Genomic DNA, 8,283 nt, shown 5'->3' on the forward strand with positions numbered 1-8,283 from the left:
AAAGTTTTTTAGAGTTTTGTTACTATTGAGCCTGGTCGCTCCTTACTACAGTTTGTTACCACGAACTGTTTGATTATTATGGACTGACCATGTTAGACATAAAGGTAACTCTGTAAAATAAGATTCTGTTTGTCTTCTAACAGTTGCCAAGAGTACTTGGAACCTGAATCCGCATGCATTGTGGATGCTATATAAATTAGTAATCGAAACCCATATTTTATGCACTTGGCCTATTTGGATCTCTGCACTGAGAAAAAAACATTTAGTGAATCCTACGATCGGCACAAAGATCTTCTATGATTATAATTTCTAAATATTTTAACAAAGCTCAAACACATGTGGCAACCACTCTTGCAGGAGTGCTTACAATGAATTTCAGAGCATTGGAATTAAGTACATTAAGATACGGAAAAAATGGTCAACCTCAAAATTCACCGAGGATTTTGAGTCCTACCTTGAATGTAATTAGCTATTCAGCACATCATAGCCATTATACCAACCAAATTATTGCGAATTTTTTGGTCCTTCCTTTAATGACTAGTGTATCTTAGCCCTTTCATATAGACCGTAAATCTTTAAATGAGTTTTCGTACGCAAAAATAGAATTGGGAAAGCTGACTCTCCATTGTGCTTGTGCGTTCTAATCAAAACATGTAGTTATCTTCTATTTGATTGACCTGTTTATTGTAGAGCATAGTGATGGCATTCGAATTAAGTGAATATAAAATAAGCGTGCCGTTTCCTTTATCGTTGATAATTAGAAATAATTGAGTTCGGACTATTGTAGGAGATGGGAACTTCATGAGATCTGGTGACAGTTGAAGTTCTAACCTGAGAGGTGTGAAAATAAAGTCTGCAAATCTGTTTTGGTCTGGGGTGGCTTAGTTGTTGTTATTGGTGATGGTATTTAGCCCTGTAACGTAATCACAACCTGTATAAATGATTTTAAGTCTTTCACTGGTCACTAGTTCTTTCCTTTCCAGGGGAGAGGGATTCTGATATTTTGTGGCATAATCTTCAATTTCTCTTCTTTCTGAATCATTTTGTGTTGATTCATAATTATCTCTTTTTTAAGTCTACACACGTACAGTTAGATGGATTGTTTTCGTTTTTTTGTGAACTCAACGATAATAAGTATATGCAGATCGAGAAAATAATAGACCATGGGTGACTTTTGCTCTTGGCCAACAACCTTGTAGGAAGAATCCCTATACAGTCATTGCCTTGCTGACCTCAGTCACCAAACCATGGGAGTTTTAATCATCAACAGCTATCGGATGAAGGATTGCCCCCTCCCCCGGTTGGACTCCTCAAGTTGCAAGTAGTGGCATAATAACTGGGATTGATCCTCGAACAGGTGGTGCATTGTCCATTACCGAATTCTACTGAACAAAATAAAACCATTATAGATAATCTCAGACCTTTGCCACCTGGGTGGGAAGAGAGAGTTCATACTGATGGCAGAACCTTCTTTATTCATCATAGTAGGTGTTGCCTTTCCTGTTCTTCAGTTTCAATATAACCCTAGATACATCAAGTTTGAATAGATTACTGAGTTCTTTATTTGACATTAAAATCCATAAAAAAATTACTTCAAGGCAATCTCCCCATGGCCGGGAAAGAACAGGGGAGAAAAAAATACCAACAACAAAAAAATATAAACAAAAACCAAAAAACAAAATTGAGTCGCCCACCTTAATAATCTCCAAAAAATGACAAGCTAGGCAGGGGGTTGCACACGATTTCACCAACTCAATCCAGAGACATCAACTCCAAGTGAAGCCGGAATAAATAATAAAGAGACAAATAAAAAAAAAAAAAAAAAAAAAAAAAAAAAAAAAAAATAAACAACAAACAAACAAAATTATTTACTAGCTAGAAAATCTCTAACATAATTATTGAACATACCAAACTAGTGGCAGTTTCGTACGAACTCTGGGAGCGTGTTCCAGATCCTGTTGCAAGCTGTCAGAGGGTTGAAGTCAGACCTCACTGACGGTGTGTGAAGAACCAGTAAATTATTGGAAGTGCGGAGATGATAAGTCGATTGATCAGAAACAAAAGATATATGATTACATAGGACAGCAGGAAGATGGCCGTGCAACTGTAAAAAAACGAAAGAAGAACAAGAAAGAAAATAGAGATTTCAAATCAAGCAAGGGTTTAAGTGAAAAACGGTTAGTTTCCTGAATAAGAGTCCTAGCTTCATCATAAAGTTTTGAAAGTGGCTTCAGAGACGATGGAAAAGTTGACATCCAAATAACAGAACAATATGAAACATAAGACTGAACTAGGCTGCAGAACAAGAGTCTAAAAATCGACCCTGGAAATATATATTTGAGCTTTCTAAGGATTCCGAGACTCTTGGAGACTTTCATTTTAATCAGGTCAATATGCTGCTTGAACGAAAGATTTTCGTCAAGCAAGATGCCTAGGAATCGAACGTAACGATCCTTAGGTCTACTTAGAAAACCTCTTGATACATTTATTTCATGTAAATCAGGGCAAGCCTTTGAGACTCTGGAGAAAATGAGAAAACATGACTTTTCGACATTTAAGGCAAGATAATTTACATCAAACCACTGGATAACTCTTTCAAAAAGGGCTATCATCCTTGAACGAAGATCAGACTCAGTTCTACCAGTTGTGCCAAGAGTACTGTCATCAGCAAAAGCAATAAGTGTATCCGGTAAGGACAAACTCTTGTCACAGCTAGTGACGGATGCTGATTGACAAAGACGACAGCAAGTGGTGGGTTTTAAATTTTTAACCGCATTATTAAGGTCATTGACGTAGATTAAAAATAGTATCGGCCCAATGACAGATCCTTATGGAACACCAGACTCTATTCCAGAAGAATTAGAAAAGTCCAGATGAACCGAGATGACTCGACCAGATAAATATGATAGAAACCATGAATAAGCATTCCCTCTTATACCAATATGGGACATTTTCAGAAGAAGAATCTTGTGTGTTAATGAGTCAAACGCTTTTCGAACATCAAGAAAAAGAGCAGCAGGTATCAAACCAGAGTCAAGAGCTGAATTTAAATAATTCAAGAGAGTTGCACATGCATGCTCAGTTGAATGTTTCGCCCTAAAACCAAACTGAAAATCATGAAAAAAGTGTTTAGAATTAAGAAAATCAAGAAGTCGAGAAAGCATAGCTTTTTCAAAATTTTTACTAAACACTGATAAAAGAGATATGGGACGATAATTTGCAGGATCATTCCTTGATCCACCTTTAAAAAGGATGATAACACGAGCACACTTTAGAGCACTTGGGAAGATACCATTTTCAAAAGAAAGATTGACAAGTCTCGTGAGGGCACACACAATGACAGGAAGAATGAACTTGACAACCTTAGTCAGAATACGGTCTGGGCCAGAAGATGAAGAACCCCTCAAACAATTGACAATTCTGGCTATTTCAGCTTCAGAGACAGGTTCCAATGCCATTGATTTAGGACAAGGTGGTCCTAGATAAGACCTAAAATCAGGTAGAGAAGAAGAAGGACTTACAGAAGAGGCTGTAGTTTTGCCGATATTAGCAAAATAGGAAGTAAACGCATCTTGAACTTTTAGCTCACCCTCTACATTTTTCCCGTCAATCACAACACTTGAAGGGACAGAAGGAGGCAGAAAAGATGGCCTGATAACAGAATTGATTACTTGCCATGTCTTCCTAATGTCTTTACTGCACGCAGAGAATTTTCTATGATAAAATAGCGATTTAGCCCTTCGGCAAAGTGAATTGTAAACTCTTCTATAAGCTTTGAAAAGTTGAAGCCAAGAATCACGCGAAAATGGCTTAGAGCATCTGTAAGCCTTCCAAAGATAATTTTTCTTCCTCCAACTTTTAAGGAGTCCAGGGTCATCCAAGGTCATCCAAAGATTCAAAGTTGGTGTTCTTTTCGATGCTGGATTCGACTGGGGTGCATTACATGTATCAAAGATAACTTCTTTCAAAGAATCATAAAACGAATTAAACAAAGAATCTATGTCAGATCCATTTTCAGAAATACTCCACGAACGACCTGCCAACCGTGACCTAAGAATATGCAAGCCCTGATCATTAAATTTTAAAGAGAAAAAACCAGCTTCTTGGCTCCTCCTTGGCAACGAATTGGAAAAATCATACATGGAAAACACAGGAAAATGGTCTGAGATATCACTCATCAATATAGAATTTCGCACCAACGTCAAAGATGAAAAAATATTATCAAGCAAAGAAGCGGTAGTGTTATTTATGCGAGTTGGAATGCATGCAGAAGGCAGTGTTCCACAAGCAAGCATTGTCGAAAGAAAATCCAAGGACGAGGATGACCTCCGGTCAAACAAATTAAGGTTGAAGTCGCCCATAATTACAAGTTCACATGAATGAAGTTGGATTATTTCCAAGACCTCATCAAGAATCTGAAGGAAAGAGGGAACAGACCCACTAGGAGACCGGTATATATTACCAACAATCAAAGCTTTAGCTTGGGTTTTCATCTCAATAAATATGGATTCAAAAATTCCTTCTTCATTTCTTGACAGGTCATGTCTAACAGAGTACGGAAGACATTCCGAAACATAAACAGCAAGGCCACCTTTAGCCATCCTTCTTCGATTCAAATATTCCATCTTGTACCAAGGGAGATGCAATAGAGATTCGTTTTTTGAATCAAGGAAAGTCTCACAAAGACCAATGAAGTCAGGGTGGCCACTACGCACTATTTTTTTCAACTCATCAAACGAAGAGCAAAGACCCTGAACATTAAGCTGAAGTATAGAGAATATACCATCTCGTTTGGATACTCGATCTAAATCAGATACGTATTTACTACTAACTGAAAAATGGGGATTTGATGGTGATTTGTTAGACTGACCTACTGAATTATTTATCAAACTAAGAACATCAATTGGGTTATTTTGAAGATGAAATAGTCGCTCACCCAAGGAGGAGATGTCACCCAAACTAGAGTCAGACAAATTAAAAAAAACATACAAACTATGATCCATCATGTGCCACCCACCACCCAGCTTGGCATCTTCATAACAATGACATGTGGACAGCAACTAGGCAAACAGAACGATGAACTCATTTTTTGACAGCAACTATAGGCCTTAGCTTATTAGCTTGGGGTTGGAAATGATTTCAGACTGGTATCTATTGTCCTAATTGTTAATAGCAATTGGTGTCAGTTAGCACGCGGAAACAGTTGTCACCTAAGAAAAACTTGTGACTAATAATTCATGGAAGAATAATAACTTGGCCAAAACTTTAAAAATAGGACCTTCAAATCCATCCTAAACTCACAAGCCTTGGTCACGTCTCGGTCCTATCTTATATGGTTCTCATGAATACTTACAAGTCTCGTATTTCTCCAAAAGTCCTGTTTTTCTCCGTAATATCCAGCTTTTCCTTCAGAAAAAGTCGGTAACAAGAACACTTCTGATATCTAATTACTGCCAAAACTTGGTCATTTAAAAATATTACTTTTTACAAGCAACTATGTCTTAAGACCCTTTCGGAATGAGACCTAGCTAATATTGGAATTTAGCTACCGCTAATTTTAGTTGAATTTTTAATTGACTGAAAAATTTTGATTAGTTCAAACTAGCACCAAATGTCGGTATTCTAAAGCTCATTACAAATAGCCCTTTCATAAAAGTAAAAAAAATGATTAACTAGGGTGCCAGAACATTTTTTCTGGCACCCTCTGTCCCTGTTTTTCTTCTCTTTTTTTAGTTTTTTTTTTAATAAATGTGTCAATTTGGTCAATTATTGTCACCTTTGTCATATTGGGCCTCCTCCAAGATTTTGCTATAGATCCCCCGCCCCCCCTGAAAAGGATTAAGTTTCAAAAATTAAAAAAATTAAGCTGCACAGGCTATTTTAAATAAATTAATGTTTAACTTAACTGCATTGCAGGTTAGTGGTGCAAAATAACAATTCCAAACTTTTTTAGGTCACCACGCACTACTCTGCTACATGCACTAGCAGTATCTTCCCTTGTCAAATTGGCGAAGATCCAACTCTAAAAATTGTCCCATCCTCCTCGGATTTAAGGTTGGTTCAAGTATTCCTAACAAGGGTTGATTTCAGCTTGCAAATTAGTCTTTTACTTTGCTTGATTCGCTAAGTAGACAAAATCAGCAAATAATTTTACAAGGCTAGACAAGCTTGCATCACACCATGCAAGCAGCGTGCTGGGCGAGATTGGATCAGCTGCATTATTTCTAATAAGCAATTCATTGCAAAAAGACGACAATTGGTATTTCTATTCAGTCACTCTCCAACCCAAATAAGTTAGTTCAAATAATACAAAAAATGAGTCTTAATCTATAAATAATTCCTAGTTCAAAAGCTGGTGCAAAATTCGTCAGCTGTTTTTAGCTTCTTCTTTTTCATCTTGATGTGCAAACTAAATGCGAATTGATTTTGATATTTTTGGTTTTACTTCATGCCATTTGGACTTGTATGATGTAATCGACATTGAGCCTTTTCAACCCACTACAGCAATGGGTATGATTACGTAATCTGTTCGGGCTGTTTTCAAAAATTTTAATTCAAAGATACTGCTGATATTTGGAAAATACTCTGTGTGGATAAAAAACAGAAAATAAAATAACAAACTTAAATTAAAAATACCGCAAAAACAAAGTCAAAAAGGTGATGCATGTAAATTCTAGATTTAAAAAAAGTAATTTTGTCATGGTAAAAAATTTCAGCTTCTTTTGTTTTTACTAGGAGATCAAAATCATCCATTACTACCCCGGGTCTTTGATTCATCAATATTTTTCAAGGATGTATTACCAGTGCCTAGAGGGGAACCAAGCAGTGCTTCGACTATTCGATTTTTCTTATTTTTATTCCAATTTTCCATAAGTTTTTTAAGGTCTAATTTCTCAGTATTTACCTCCTTAGAAATAAAAGTATATTTTTTTTCCCTGACTTCCACAGTATGTACCTGAAAAGCAAAGCGAAACGACATCTTACTTCAGATAATGATATCATATAAGATCTTTTCACTAGCGAAAATAAATATAAAAAACAGATAAGTTTTATCTCCAGAAACATCTTTTGGAAAAAGCATTTAATGATATAGGCTATTTCTTTTCTTCCTAACTTACTTCTGTCTCAGTTTTTAAGTAACCTCCACTGGTAAGCCTAATAGGCTTTGTGCATTACCTTATTTAAGAAGAAATTTTCCAATAATCAATTATTTACTATATCAGTTTGATTGAATAATAAGAAAATAGTGTCCCATTTATCACTTCAAGTAAGGTTGTTGAGTGTGGAGGCGCTGGATGCATACAACCAGAGCTTCACACTATAGGTTTACCCCTTCTGTTAATTTGATCTTGCATATTAGCAAGATTAACACAGGTCATTCTTACTTTTTGACTACTTCATTCGAAAAAAGCACATTTTCCCTGTATGTCCCTAAAAACCTTTAGTTTAACCTAGATTCCCCTAAATCCCTAGATAAAAATAAGTGCTCTTAAAAGAAGCAATTTCTCCTAAAAGAGGGAGAAAGCCCAGGAACCAAGTAAAAATTTGAAAACTTGTATTTCCAGCGGTTTTCTACTAGAAAGCTAACCAAAGGGCATCAACAGATAAAATCTAGCCAATACTTCTTTTCTCATATAGCTACGCAGATAGCCTCTAAATTGAGGTGCAACTCTGTCAGTGGACGAATACAAAACCCAAAATAAGTCATTGAGTAGGAAGCTTGGGAAAAACACAAGCATTATCAAAATTAAAAGGAAGGGAAATATAGTAATAAATAATTTGAGGGAAATAGAAAAATGGAAAAAGATTCTTAGGATGTAATATTATGCCAGCTATCGAATCTATGGTATGTCAAGGGGCCAGATTCGCAAAAGCAACACCGCAAAAAATTTTAAACTGACTTTTATTGCTAATTGGCATTTTAATATAGTTTCCATTAGTCTGGCGGGTGCAGTTGCATAATTTGTTGGTATTTGCTTCCATGCTTGATTATAAAGAAAATTCTTGAGCATATTTGAAACGCATGAATCAAAATACATAATCTAGAGCATGCTTAGATCAAGAAAGAATGGTTGATGCAAAAATACTCGCTTTCATGTAAAAATAATGATTAATTTTTTAAATAGTAAACATGGATAAAAATAAATATGAAGATAAAAAATCTTTTAAAGATAAAACAAAAATATATCGATGCTATGTATTTTGCATTAACTAATAATTATGATTCACTTACTTGAATATTTTCTAAACACTGCTAATGTACATGAAACCGAGCAGATGTGT

The sequence above is a fragment of the Artemia franciscana genome, chromosome 14, assembly GCF_032884065.1.
Source record: "Artemia franciscana chromosome 14, ASM3288406v1, whole genome shotgun sequence".
NCBI lineage: Eukaryota > Metazoa > Arthropoda > Branchiopoda > Anostraca > Artemiidae > Artemia > Artemia franciscana.